The sequence below is a fragment of the Lepidochelys kempii genome, chromosome 11, assembly GCF_965140265.1.
Source record: "Lepidochelys kempii isolate rLepKem1 chromosome 11, rLepKem1.hap2, whole genome shotgun sequence".
In the NCBI taxonomy this organism is placed as follows: Eukaryota; Metazoa; Chordata; order Testudines; family Cheloniidae; genus Lepidochelys; species Lepidochelys kempii.
Window position 1 is genome coordinate 76,189,874 of NC_133266.1, and position 14,478 is coordinate 76,204,351.

General features: G+C 50.6%; 1 protein-coding gene across 4 annotated transcripts in view; it reads left to right on the plus strand.

Moving 5' to 3' along the window:
• Positions 1-14,478, plus strand: part of LOC140895940 (uncharacterized) — a 149,435-nt gene that overhangs the window by 124,274 nt on the left and 10,683 nt on the right. For 2 of the 4 annotated variants that reach the window (XM_073306897.1, XM_073306896.1), the window contains exon 1: positions 4,666-4,906. The exons of the other annotated variants lie outside the window; for them this stretch is intronic. The gene's annotated coding sequence lies outside the window, so the exon portion shown is untranslated. Of the gene's footprint in view, positions 1-4,665; positions 4,907-14,478 lie in introns of those variants that run through there. 4 annotated transcript variants of the gene reach the window in all.

Below are 14,478 nucleotides of genomic sequence, written 5' to 3' on the forward strand. Positions count from 1 at the left end.
CCCTTTTTTTTTTTTTTTTTTTGCATCAGTATTATAGGAAACGGTGACTAATACTCAAAACTTTATTTGATGTAATTCAGCCGCTTTGGATTAAGCAGTGCTGAAGTAAAATCTCACTCCAAAGGGGTTGAGAGAAGTAGCATATAGGACAATAGACACCCAATATTGACTTTAATTATTTCTATTTCAAATGGAATTTATGTTGATCAGCTTTAAAATAAAGTTTCTGTGAAGAGGAAAGTTCCTGAGGGAGACAAGTTGTGTAACCGTCTCCCCGTCAGACTGTAACAGTCACTGCAATGTGAGCTGGGGTGTGCAGGACTCGAGTTGCAGGCTCAGTCCACACTGGAGAGTCCACACTGAACGGTGACCCTCGGTTGAGAATGTCAAGACCCGAGTCTCACACCAGCGCTCACTTGCCCACCGTGCAAGGCGCAGACCAGGTCACATCAGCCTCTCCCAGGCTTCCTCGCGCTCTCCCAGCTGTAGCCTCTTCAGCCCTTTGTTCCTTGTGTCCCACAGCGCTTTATCAGAAGTTGTCTCCCCCAACAATACAGCCAGTCAAGCTGTGTTTTGGGTCTGCAAGCTGCCAGCCACTGGAGCCAGCAACATGGGTGAGGCCCCATTCGAAGTATTTGCCCTGCTTGTATTTTCACTCCTGTTTCATGCAGTGGGCAGAACATCTGTGAGATGCTGGTGGCAGTTTCTGAGCTGGTGAAGGCTCCTGTCGCAGGAAGAGGATACATGTCAACTGGCTGATGCTGCTCATGACTCTTGGAAAAGCTGCTGATGCCCCCTGTGTAGTCCAGCACCTGTGGAGAAGGGCCACAGGCACAGACTGGTGGGATCACGTTGTCGTGCAGACCTGGGAGGACCAGCAGTGGCTCCAGAACTTTCATATGCAGAAAGTGATGTTTCTGGAGCTTTATGAGCAGCTTGCCCTGACTCTGCAGTGTCAGAAGACATGCAAGAAGGGGGTGAAGTTGGTCCAGAAGCAGGATGCTATAACTGTCTGGAAGTAGTCTACTCCTGACTGCTGCAGGTCCACTGCTAACTAGTTTTGTTTTGGCAAATTAACTGTGGGGGCAGAGATTTCTGAGGCAATCAGGCATGTGATTTCCCCAAAGATGGGGAGCATAAACAGTGTCAACAACAAAGTTAAGAACATAAGAATGATCATACTGACTCAGACCAGTATCCTGTCTTCCTACAGTGGTTGGTGCAAATGCTTCAGAGTGGTGAACAGAACAGGGAAATTTATTGAGTGATCCATCCCCTGTCATCTCATCCCATCTTTCGGCAGTCACAGGTTTAGGGATACCCAGAGCATGGGGTTGCATCCCTGACCATCTTGGCTCATAGCCATTGATGGTCCTATGGTCCATCAACTTATCTAATTACTTTTTGAACCCAGTTATAGTTTTGGCTGTGTGTTGGGTGAGGAAGTACAGCAGAACCCTGTTTATCCGATCGAATAGGGACCAGGGCCAGATCGGATAATTAAAAAAACTGGATAATTCAGAGACTAGATAAGTGTGATGCTGCATCGCCACCAGTGCCCACAGAACAGAGCACCTGAGGACCTATGTACACTGGTTGTGCAGTTAATACACAGAGCCGGATAATGGAGGGTTGGATAAACGGGCTTCTACTGTATTTGGTTTCTTTTAGACTTGCTGCCTATTAATTTAATTGGGTGACTCCTGGCTCTTGTGTTTATGTCTAGGGGTAAATAACACTTCCTTACTCACTTTCTCCACACCATTCATGATTTTACAGACCGCTATCATGTACCTCCTTAGTCATCTCTTTTCCAACCTGAACAGTCCCTGTCAATTTTCTCTCTCCTAATACAGAAACTGTTCCATATACTTAATAATTGTTATTTCCCTTCTCTGTACCCTTTCCATTTCTAATATTTCTTTTTTGAGATGGGGAACCAGAACTGCACACAATATTCAAGGTGTTGGTGTTCCATGGATTTATACAGTGGCATTGTGATATTTACTATCTTTTTATCTATACCTTTCCTAATAGTTCCTAACATTCTGTTAGTGTTTTTGACTGCTGCTGAATGTTGAGTGAATGTTCTCAGAGAACTATCCACAATCACGCAAAGATCTCTTTCTTGAGTGGTAACAGCTAATTTAAACCTAGTCATTTTGTATGTATAGTTTGGATTATGTTTTCCAGTGTGCATTACTTTGCATTTATCAACTTTGAATTTCATCTGCCATTCCGTTGCCCAGACACCCAGTTTTGTGAGATGCCTTTCTAACTCTTCACAGTCTGCTTTGGACTTAACTATCTTGAGTAAATTTGGTATCTTCTGCAAACTTTGCCATCTCACTCTTAACCCCTTTTTCCAAATCATTTATGAATATGTTGAAGAACACTGGTCCCAGTTCAGATCGCTGTGGGATCCGGCTATTTACCTCTGTCCATTGTGAAAACTGACCATTTATTCCTACCCTTTCTCCCTATCTTTTAATCTGATCCACAAGAGGACCTTCCCTCTTATCCCATGACTGCCTAATTTGCTTAAGAGTCTTTGGAGAGGGACCTTATCAAAGGTTTCAGAGTAACAGCCGTGTTAGTCTGTATTTGCAAAAAGAAAAGGAGTACTTGTGGCACCTTAGAGACTAACCAATTTATCTGAGCATAAGCTTTCGTGAGCTACAGCTCACTTCATCGGATGCACACTGTGGAAAGTGTAGAAGACCTTTTTATACACACAAGGCATGAAAAAATACCTCCCCCCATCCCACTCTCCTGCTGGTAATAGCTTATCTAAAGTGATCACTTTTAGATAAGCTATTACCAGCAGGAGAGTGGGGTGGGGGGAGGTATTTTTTCATGCCTTGTGTGTATAAAAAGGTCTTCTACACTTTCCACAGTATGCATCCGATGAAGTGAGCTGTAGCTCACGAAAGCTTATGCTCAAATAAATTGGTTAGTCTCTATGGTGCCACAAGTCCTCCTTTTCTTTTTGCGACCTTATCAAAGACTTTCTGAAAGTTCAAGTAAACTATATCTACTGGCTCACCCTTGTCCACATGTTTCTTGACTCCCTCAAAGAATTCTAATAAATGAGACCTGGTTTCCATTTAGAAAAACCGTGTTGACTCTTCGTCAACAAATTGTGTTCATCTACCAGTCTGATCATTCTGTTCTTTACTGTAGTTGCAATGAATTTGCTTAGTACCCAGAGGCCTCCCTGCCCTTGAGGACTCCCCTTCCACTCTCCTGTCTGGCAGAGTCCTCATAACCCCGACAAGGCTGGGCCCATGATTCCTGGGGGGCTCGACCCCCAACCCTGCTGTGATCACCTAGGACAGGGGCTAGGGTGTCCCCCCTCTGGGGTACTCTCTCTGCATTGGGCACTTCCCTGACCCATTGATCATTTCATACAATTTAAAGCAAATACAAGTTGTTTAACAACTAATTTAAAGAAAGAAGAAGGAAAAATGGGAAAGGTTAAAGGAAACACATCACCTCGCCCTGTAGCAGGGAACATCACAAACAGTGTCTCTAGACATCAGGGCAGTGTACAGTCTGTTCCTTGTAGGTCCCAGGCCTCCTTCTCCGGCCCTGGCTGTGCTGCAGGGATGCTGTGAGTTGGACACGTGCAATGGTGGCGGCCACACCCCTCCAGGCTTTGGGTAGTGGGACCCTTCTTCCCACCGTCAGCCTTGGGTTAAGATCCCCCTCCCAGTCTGGCCTGCAAGGACGCTTGGCTGGGGGTGTCTTTCTGCGCTGGGCCCATTGCCCAAGGTCCCCCCTTGGCTGGCCCCAGTTGCTCACCACACCTGGCTCTGTGGCTGCAGCTCTGCGCCCAGCACAGGATCTGCTCCCCCTGGGCTGCGTCTGTGACTCTGTTGGCTGGCACGGCTCCACTCCCCAGCTCAGCTCGGGCCCCTGCTTTCTCCTTAGCTCGGCCCCACTCTGTCTGTCTGAGCCAGGCAAATCCAGCTCTCACAGAGGACGGGACCCCCCTGGCCTCCTGACTCCCTGGTTAGCCTGCCCGCCCTGTCATTCGGGCTGACCTGGAGCACGGGCCTCTCCCCTTTTGGTAGTGGGAGCTCGCCCGCCAAACACCCCCACTGAATGCGAGTAAGGGGACAAGCCTTTACATTGGTGGAGTGAAACTACATTGACAGCGGCTAACAAGAAAAGGAGGCCGATTCGGGGAATCAGAAGGGTAGATAAGACAGATTTGTAAACTGTTATGCGGCTTTATGTGGACACGTGGCTGAGGAAGGATTCTTTTAAACACTAAAAATATGTATGGCCATTGTAACTTGAGGGGTGTATGTAAAATATTTCCCCGACTCCACGCTCCTCTGGTAGCTGAATACATGAAGTCAGACAGGGCAGAGCAGCCAGGCCAGGGCGCTGGGACGCGCTGGGCCTTTGAGAAGGCAGCCCTGGGAAGCCGGTGCTGAAACGTACCATCCTGGGAGAGGGGAAAATGCCCCCCCCCTGCCCTTGCCCTTGCCCTTGCCCCTCCCCCTCTCTGGCGGTGCCCCTGCCCCTCGCTCACCCCGGCTCCTGCCCCCGCCCCGCCCCAGCTCTTTGCCCCTCCTGGGACCTGGTCCGCCCCCGCCCAGACTCTGCCCGCCCGGGGGGGCCGGGGAGGGGCTGGAGCCGCGGAGCGGGCGGGGCCGGGAGGCGGGAGCGGGCGGGCGGCGCTGGGGAGAACAAAGGGCCGAGCGGGTCCCAGCCGCCCCAGGCTGGGGGTGGGACGTTGCAGGGCGCTGCTGCCTCCCTCCGCCGGGAGCCCGGGCTGAGCAGCGGCCGCTCCACGCGGCCGGGCCACGGGGAGACCTTCGGGGCCGCGGCTGCTGCGCCCGGCCGGAGCGGGCTTCCCCCGCGGGGCTGGGCCTCGCCCCGCGCCGGAGACCAGGTAACCGAGGGGCCGGGCCGGGGTCTGCTCCCGCGCTGGGCCTGCGCCGGCCGGGGCCGCCCCGGGGCAGGGCGGAGGGAGCGTGTGAGCTGCGGTGGATTTGCCCAGCTCGGTGCAGCCAGGACCTTCCGGGGGGGGGGAAGAGCCGGGGCCCGCACGGGGGGGGTGAAATCCCCTCTGGTGTCACCTCTTCCCCCGCCCGGCCCGACACAACCCGCCCGGCTCGGCCCCGCTGCTCCGGCGTGAGCCATGGGGAGCAAAACCCCCGTCGCTTCCCCTTCGCCTCCCGCGACGGAGTCCTCCGCTCTCGGCCCCGGCTTGTGCCGCTTTCTCTGCCCGGCCCCTTCAGCCAGGAGCTGCCAGACCCCACTGCCCGCCCGCGGGGCCTCCCGGCTCCTGCACGCTCCCTGCTCCCGGGGAGGCAGCACGGCCCAGGGCCCCCCGCCGCCCCGTGGCTGTCAGGCAAGGGGGACCCATCGCCTTGCGCTGTTCCTTGTACGTGGCCGGATAAGGGCCCGGTGGGGCACTGGCCGCGGGAGCATCTCGGAGCAGCGGGGTGCAGCATCCCAGACCTCGTCTCCCCCGGCCTCCCCTGCAGGCCGACGGCCGGCTTGGGGGGATTCCGTGGCCGGCCCTGGCCGAGGCCAAAGTCCCAGTGAGCCCGGCCGGGGTATTGGAGCCCCCCCAAGAAGCAGTCTGCTTCCCCGGCCAGGGCCTTCAGCCCCAGCTCCCGGCCCTCTACATTCGCCCTTTGGTCAGGCTCCCCAACGAGGCCTGTCCCCTGCTGGGGGTTACACCATTTCCCTGCTGCCAGGGGAACCCAGGCCCAGCCATTGCCCCAGGTTCCGACCTGGGGACCCTCGCCACAGCGGCCACGTCCTGCCCGCTCCAGTCCCTCACTGCTGTTTCCCTGGGCCTCTCCCTACGGGGCCCTTCCATCTGCAGCCCTGTGGCAGGGGCGCCATCCTCCGCTTCCCCTCTCGCACCAGGCCAGGGCAGAGCCCCCTTGCTTTACTCCTTCAGTCCAGCCAGGGACTGCGCTGCTGTGCCCGCCGCTCCTCTTCTCTCAGCCTCCTGGGCTCTGGGGGGCTGCTGCTGGGGGGCCTGGGTCGGCCCTAGAGAGGCCCAGAGGACCCACCTTTGCCGTTTCCTGGGGCGGGATGTAGTAGGATCGTGGGGGTCTGCTGTAGGGAGCTGCAAAGGCCAGCTGCATCCCATCACAAATCCCCTTAAACGTGCCCACTTTTCCCTCCAATTCTTCAGTGTTCACAAGTCCCCTCAGGTGTTGGTGTTTTCCTCTTATATTAGGAAATGCTTTGTTTTTACCCCATTTTCTCTTCAGTTCTGAAATATTGACGCAAAATTCCTGAATGTTTTGCCCCATTTTCTCTCTCGTTATCGATGATTTATTATCCCCTGAGTTTTTCCCCATCTAATCATCTGATATTAACATCAAATCTCCTCAGATGTATTTTTCTTAAATTCTTAAATATGATTAATATAAAATCCTTCTACATTTTTCTCTTTCTCTCCCTAATGATCAAGTATTGATTTGAAATCCACTCAGATTTTACCTCTTTATCTTGTATCAACTATTGATATAAAATCCCTCAGACTTTTCCACTTTCCTCTAATTTGTGACAAATTCCTCATATTTGCTCCTTTTTCTTTTTAATTACTGAACACTGATGTCACATTTCAGATTTTAGCATTTCCCATAAATTATTGAATTAAAAAAATCCTCTTAGGCTTTGAGGTGTTCTCCATATTGTTCAGACCCTTCTCCTGTTTGGAGGGAACTTGTTGCCTTGAGTCATTCTCCATAGTGGAGGTTGCAGAGGGGTTAAATTCCCCAGTGATCAACTTTCCCGCTCACATTTGAGAACCATTTGTTTTCCCCTTTGTCTCCATTAAAATCCACAGGGTTGCTGATCAGGGTGACTTGCCCCACTTCAGATTCACATCCCAGGCAGGGCTTCACACCATCTGGGCCTCACACTGTCCAGTTTCAGAGTAGCCGCCGTGTTAGTCTGTATCTGCAAAAAGAAAAGGAGTACTTGTGGCACCTTAGAGACTAACAAAGGTTCCACAAGTACTCCTTTTCTTTTTACACTATCCAGTGTCTCCCAGACCCTGACTGACTTTTCCTTTCCCCAGACCGTGTGAGACATTAACTCCCCTCAGGGGGCTGCTCTGTGTGTGGGTGGGTCCCTGTTCCCCTGGGCAGCGCCCAGAGCGGCTGAGACGCTCCATCCTCCTGTACTAAGTCCTCATGTTCCGATAGCTGCTTTCACCAGAAGGGTCCCCAGAGCCGGTGGTGAACGGTCCCCATGAGGGGTCTCTTCCTGCAGTGCTGAGACCCAGCCACCTCTTGGGTGGGTCCATGGTGGCCATTATTAGCCAGTGACAGGGCGTGGAAGTTTATTGAATGGCCTGGCTCCTCTATCCCCTCCCGTCTCCTGTTAAAGCAGCATTGCCCAGGGCTGTGTGAATGGCCGGTCGGGGCAGTGATAACTTTCTCTCCATTGATCAAATACTAATATAAAATCGCCACAAATTTTGTTTCTCTCCCCTTCAGAACTGTAGGATGTTCAGGGTTTGGAGGGACAATAGTTACTCTGAGCCCTTGCCCCAGAAGTAGGGGAGGAGGGGAAGGCCTGAAACCTCCCCTCCCCGGGATGTGGTTAAACAGATTTTTGGCATCCTCCCCTCCGGTGTCACATTTCTGCTCTCATTGACTCCAGAGTTGCTGCAAGGAAGGAAAAGGAGTGGCTCTGGATTAACATAGGAGCCGATACGGGAAGTGGTGTCCTTAGCTGCTGTCACCAGAGGGCTCTGGCTGTTGCTAAGGGAGGGGAGGCTGCTCTCTCTGTCTCTCTTTACTCAAGATATCAGGGTTGAGTTTCTCAGGTGGGATGGTGCTGCCTCCCCTGTGCTCTGGGAGCCCAGGCTGAGCCGCTGCTGCTCCTCAGCAGGGTCTGTGCTGTGGAGAGACCTTCATGAAAGGCTCCTCCCTGCCCAGCCCAGGCGGGGACTTCCTCCAGTGGCTGGAACTAGCCCCCTAAGGCAGCCCCAGGCTCGGCCAACTCTAACTGCTGAGCCAGAGGCTCCAGGTGACTGAGAGAGACTGGGAGATGGTCAGAAAAGTGACTCTGCACAAATGTCACCAGGAGCCTGGGATCTCCCAGCCCCTGGGAATCTGCTACTTGCTGTTAATGCACCTGTGGGCGGGATCCGAGCTGCCTTAACAGCACTGAGCCATTGATCTCCTGCCAGGATCTGCCCAGTGGCAAAACTGGGGATTGAGGAGGGGAAGAGACCAGCTCCGTGAGGTTCCTCTTTGTGTGTTTGGGGTGTGGAGGTGCCAGGCAGGGAAGGGTCAGGGAAGGACAGAGATGGAGGGAGAGACAGTGTGAGTTAGGATCAGTCAGGAAATTGGCCGGGGGGGAGAAGAGCTTGAAATCCCCTGTGATTTTGCCACTTCCCTCTGAAAGATTTATAAAATCCTCTCCTGATTCCATCACATTTCTCTGTAATGATCAAATATGGATATAAAATCTATGTCAATATTTCAGTCTTTTCTCTCAAATTATTTATAATTTCTCCATTCAGCTTTTGTCCCATTTTCTCTCTAATTCTCCGGTGTCAATTTAAAATCTCCTCAGATTTGGGGTGTTTCAGAGATTCATAGATACTAAGGTCAGAAGGGACCGTTATGATCATCTAGTCCGACCTCCTGCACAACGCAGGCCACAGAATCTCACCCACCCACTCTGCAAAAAACCTCTCACCTATGTCTGAGCTATTGAAGTCCTCAAATTGTGGTTTAAAGACTTCAAGGAGCAGAGAATCCTCCAGCAAGTGACCTGTGCCCCATGCTACAGAGGAAGGCGAAAAACCTCCAGGGCCTCTTCCAATCTGCCCTGGAGGAAAATTCCTTCCCGACCCCAAATATGGCAATCAGCTAAACCCTGAGCATATGGGCAAGATTCACCAGCCAGATCCTACAGAAAGTTCTTTCCTGGGTAACTCAGATCCCACCCCATCTAACATCCCATCACAGGCCATTAGGCCTATTTACCATGAATATTTAAAGATCAATTAATTGCCAAAATCATGTTATGCCATCATACCATCTCCTCCATGAATTTATCGAGTTTAATCTTAAAGCCAGATAGATCTTTTGCCCCCACTGCTTCCCTTGGAAGGCTATTCCAAAACTTCACTCCTCTGATGGTTAGAAACCTTTGTCTAATTTCAAGTCTAAACTTCCCAATGACCAGTTTGTATCCATTTGTTCTTGTGTCCACATTGGTACTGAGCTTAAATAATTCTTCTCCCTCTCCAGTATTTATCCCTCTGATATATTTATAGAGAGCAATCATATCTCCCCTCAACCTTCTTTTAGTTAGGCTAAACAAGCCAAGCTCCTTGAGTCTCTTTTCATAAGACAAGTTTTCCATTCCTCGGATCATCCTAGTAGCCCTTCTCTGTAACTGTTCCAGTTTGAATTCATCCTTCTTAAACATGGGAGACCAGAACTGCACACAGTATTCCAGGTGAGGTCTCACCAGTGCCTTGTATAAGGGTACTAAAACCTCCTGATCTTTACTGGAAATACCTCTCCTGATGCATCCCAAGACTGCATTAGCTTTTTTCACAGCCATATCACATTGGCAGTTCATAGTCATCCTATGATCAACCAATACTCCAAGGTCCTTCTCCTCCTCCATTACTTCTAATTGATGCGTCCCCAGCTTATAACTAAAATTCTTGTTATTAATCCCTTAATGCATAACCTTACACTTCTCACTATTAAATTTCATCCTGTTACTATTACTCCAGTTTACAAGGTCATCCAGATCCTCCTGTATGATATCCCAGTCCTTCTCTAAATTGGCAATACCTCCCAGCTTTGTATCCTCTGCAAACTTTTAGGTTTCAGACAAACAATAGCAAAGTGGGAACTATAATGACAAAACAATACAGAAGTGAGGATTTCACATCCCAGCTATTGATAAGTGAGTTCTTGCCAGACAGGATGCTATCAAACTAAGTTTCCTTTTACATTTTCTAGGCGCTTCCCTTTCTCTGGAGGTGACAGGCACTATCAGGACAGGATTGTATTCCTAACAGCCCAATAGCACCTTCTTTCAATGTGACTAGTTTGGAATGTGAGGATGTGACCAGTCGCTTCCCAGCTTATGGCTGCCTCTGTTGCTGAGCCAAAGGCGTCTGGCTAAGCACAGGACCTCAGATTCTTTCTTTTATACCTCTATAACTAGTCAAGTGATAAGAACACACCTAAATTCTTCGAGTACAGGCCTTTACCGACAGGCCTGAATATCTATATCCTAATGCTACCCCTTGGATCTGCAGTGCTTTGTCCTTGCTTGGTAGGGAATTTGTTGCCCTGAGCCATTCCCCAGGATCCCCATTCTCTACTGGAAACAGGGCATGGAAGGGAGAAACAAATCTCCCACATGGAGACCTCCCAGCCCCAGGTTACCCAGTCCCAGCTGCTGCCCCTCACCATGACCCAACCCTGCTCCCCCCATCCTCGCTGCCAGTCATCCCTGCTGCTACCCCCTCCCACTGCCAGGGAACCTCCTAGCTCCATCCCCCTTCCTTTCCCCTTTCAAGTTGCCTTGTCTGGGCCTGTGAATGGCAGGTGGGGTGGGGAACCATCTTTTTCTGTTTGTTTATTGAACATCCATATTCCCTGACAACTTCATTAATGCAGCACTAAGGGTGCCCAGTGCTGTTCTGAGCCCTTCCAGCAGGTCGAGTTCAGCAACACTCAAACCTCTCAAAAGTAGGAAATCCAGAGTGAAGGTCCCTGCCTGTGCAACCTTAACTCTGCCCCCTTGGAGTTGGCAGTAACCACTGGGCGTTATCCACATGTATTCCAGCTGCATTCACTGGGCTACGTGAAGCTGTAGTGAATGGCAGAGGCATGAGTTGGAGCAGCTGGGTAGAGGTGTGATTGTGAGGTGAGGAAATCTGGGGATTAATTTGAGGATTGGCGCAGAGCTGTGGTTGTGAATGAGGAGCTGTGGGTCTGAGTCCCCCCGGCCTGATCAAGGGGAAGAGGTGCATGTGTACCTTGAGCATCCAGTCTATATCATTTGCACGCTGAGTTGTGTACTTTGTGTCAGCGCAGGGTTCTCCCTGCCATGGGGATTGGCAGCCGTGGGGTGGGATAGGAGAGCTGTCTGTGTGCTTAATGATGGATAAGTGAAAGATTTTGGAGGGAAATCCAGTGACTAATGGAGATGGGGCTGGTGAGTGTAGCAAGGGTGGGATTGTTTCTGGGGAGCAGGCTCCGTGTCTGAGTGTAGAAGAGCTGTAGGTAGGTCCTGCTCCGTGCCGCTCGCCTAAAACCAGATTCTGTCTCCGCAAAGGGGAGGTGTTTGAGTCTGAGCTGCAGCTGTCGGGAGCCCTGTTACCCGAGTAGTATGTGGGGTTCCTGCTGCGGGGGGGAGCTAGAGGTGCGAGTGTCACTGCTCTTGGAGCTCAGCGTTGGGTGCAGTAGCAGAAAGGGCAGCGTGTGGGTTCAGCAGACCTCGATGTTGTTCAGAAGGACCACAGGCTCGGTTCGGTGGCCAAGGCGCTCGGCCAGGTTTACTGTTGACAAGGAACAGCACTGCAGGATTCTACTACATGAAACTAAGGAAAACCTACATTTCATATGTTAGTTAGGGGCTAGGATTAGAAGCAGAGTTCTCATTTCTGTTGCTTAGCAACCATATCTGCAAAAAAGTTAAGAGTCTGTTCTAACGCTTCAAGAATGCAACAGCTGAAGAGTTACTTTACTGGACTTATTTAAGTAAAGTTACCACCTTACGTATTTTAGTGATGCTTTTAGTTCCTCCGTTTCTTCCTGCGACAGGGGTTTCTGCAATAACTATAACTTTGAAAACCAAGAGGGCAGAAGCGAGGAGAGAACAGGTGGAAAGCAATATAGGAAGGGAGGGAGACATGACTCAGAGATTAATTAACTCTGTGTGGTCATTTTAAACTACAGACAGCAGCAGTGAGCTTGGCAAACTGAGAGAGGTTATAAAGGAAAACTTAATCAGTATGTGAAAATATTTGAGCAAAAAGGTTCTCTAATTAGCTCTGAGTGGGGCTCTGTGGGTTAAAGCAGAGGGCTGGAAACCTGTATCCCTGGTTTTGTTCCTGGCTCTGGGAGGAGAGTGGGGGTTGCTACATGCTTCCACAAACCCTGAATTTGTTCTCCCAATGCCTGTTTTTGTCTGCATGCCCAATGGATTGCAGGGATTCCCAGCAGCAGTTAACCATTTCTGGGGAACTCCATGCATATTTTTAAGATGTTTAGCCTGTGTTTGCCAGCCTAAATGTTTTCCTCTTGCTGGTTGCATTTTTTCTGACAATGTATTAATTCCCGGTGTTGGCCCAGTACTCTAGGTTTTTTACTTTGAAATCCGTTTTTATCCACTCTCTCCTGTGATCAAGAGCAGCCCTGTTGCGTAATGTGCTCTGTGACCTATTCCGTTTCCTCCTCCATCTGATTTACCTATCTAGGGAAAGTATTGCTGGCAACTTCTCCTTCCTGTGCGCTTACTTCTCCCATTCTGGCAAGCCGCCAGTCTGGGTTTCGGTTTCACTGGAACATGGCTCTCATCATACAGTGGTGGTTGCAGTCTGATGGCCCCTGCCCATGGGCTGCTTAGTTATTCTTGGTTTGGGTCATTCTACATATCCCCATTCCATCCCAGGTTCCATCCCTTAATTTTGCTAGGGCCACCTTTCTCCATTTCTGTCCCCACCCATCAGGCACTATCTAAGTACCCGGAGCCTGTTGTTGCCCACCAAGATGGATAGTAGGGGGCGGCACTTCTCTTTTTTTGCAGATTCACTACAGCTGTTTCTGTTTCTCTGCTTGCTGTGACATATTGTGTGTCTGGATTGCTTGCTGCCCTGCCAGCAGAGCTGGTGGTTTCCCGGGCTGTGTTGCGTCTGTTGCTTCTTTTATCTTTGTTTGTTTCTGTTACTTGCCCTGCCAATTTTGTTTGTTGTCTTAGCCATCTAACAGCCATGGCCAGGGTTTGCAATATTTTACGTTTCTTGCTTTTGTTCTTTTTCAAGGCTACAGTCTCTGCCATTCCAGTCCGTTTCCCCCTTTTTTTTTTTTTTTGACCTCTACTCGTTACCCAGTGTGTCCAAACCTTATCAGACTCTGGGGGGATCTGTAGCTGGGGGATGGGGAGATTCCTTAGCTTGGAGCTTTCTGCCATCTTAGGTTGTGAACCCCAGAGTGGGCAGCTCTCCACTTACCAAATCAGCGGTCGGGTCAGTAGTGTTGTTAGAGCTGTGGAGTGGTGCTTGCACTGCAGAGTTGTCAGTGTTGCCGTTCTCGGTGCTCCTGTGTTCTCTGCACTAGCAGGGAGTGCAGGTTGCTGATTCAGCAGACCTCAGCGCTCTTCATAAAGAGAGGCCACAGGGTTAGCTCAGTGGCAAAGGGCCTCGGCCAGGTTTATTGTCGACAAAGTCTGAGGAAAATAGTGCCACTCTTGAGTTCAATTGCCTTACCCACATATCCTCATGCCTGTGAGTTATCTTCCCTTCAGTCTATTAATTATCTTCTGCTACACAGGACTGTGACCTTTGGCAATGTACAGAACATAGCAGATGGCTTTGCAGCTGTGGGGTTCCCGAACCGCAGTGGAGCAGTAGACACACACAAACCTATTATGGCCATAGAGCACCTGGCCAAGGAGTACACCAACAGAAAGGGTTACTTTTCCATGGTTATGCAAGTGCTGGTTTATCCCTTTCTCCCCCAGAGTGTTAAACAAGAGCTGCTTATGGACACTTCTGCTCTGGAGTGCTGGATCACAGTGCAACTAACCGTACTGGCCATGGTCTGGTCTGCCAGGGGTGAGGGAAATGGGGAGGGAATTGCTGGGGTGCATGAAACTGAGTGTGGGGCTCTGGGACTGAATACTGGCACCGTTCTGCACAGCTAGTGGTGGTTTTATTTGATATCTCGCTCCTGAGGGTAACAAAGGCAGAGAGAACAGTTGCTGCTGGCATCCTGAAGTTGCTTTGGGCCGTATGTCGCTAGCCTGTTTAAGGCAGTGATGCCTGCTGAAGTTATTGCCAAATGGTGTGGGGAAGCGTCCTATCACGGAGGAAAAAATAAGGCTGCCATCCCTAGAAACCTTCAGGAGAGGATTGCAGGGCTCCTCCATGGAAGTTTCATCGAGATCGCTCAGCAGAATTCGAAGAACATCCCTGCGGACATAAACTGCTCTGCATGGTCCCCTCAGCTAACTTGAGTGGGGAACGAAAAGCAGAGAACAGCTCTACCTCTCTCGTAGCACCACCACTTCTAGTACGAGTGAATCAATGAAGAATAGGTAGCTGTGTCCTGGTAAGTTGGGGGTGTCATCACAAAAATGGGAAATAAATGTAACGCTTACCCGAGAGTCCTTCCCCTGCACCAGTGCTCGATAGCAGGGATTGGCTGGGCTGCGGTGGCATCAAAACAGGTCCTGGCTCGCAGCACAGCTGGATCCCTTGGTAGACTGTCCCCCATATTCCTC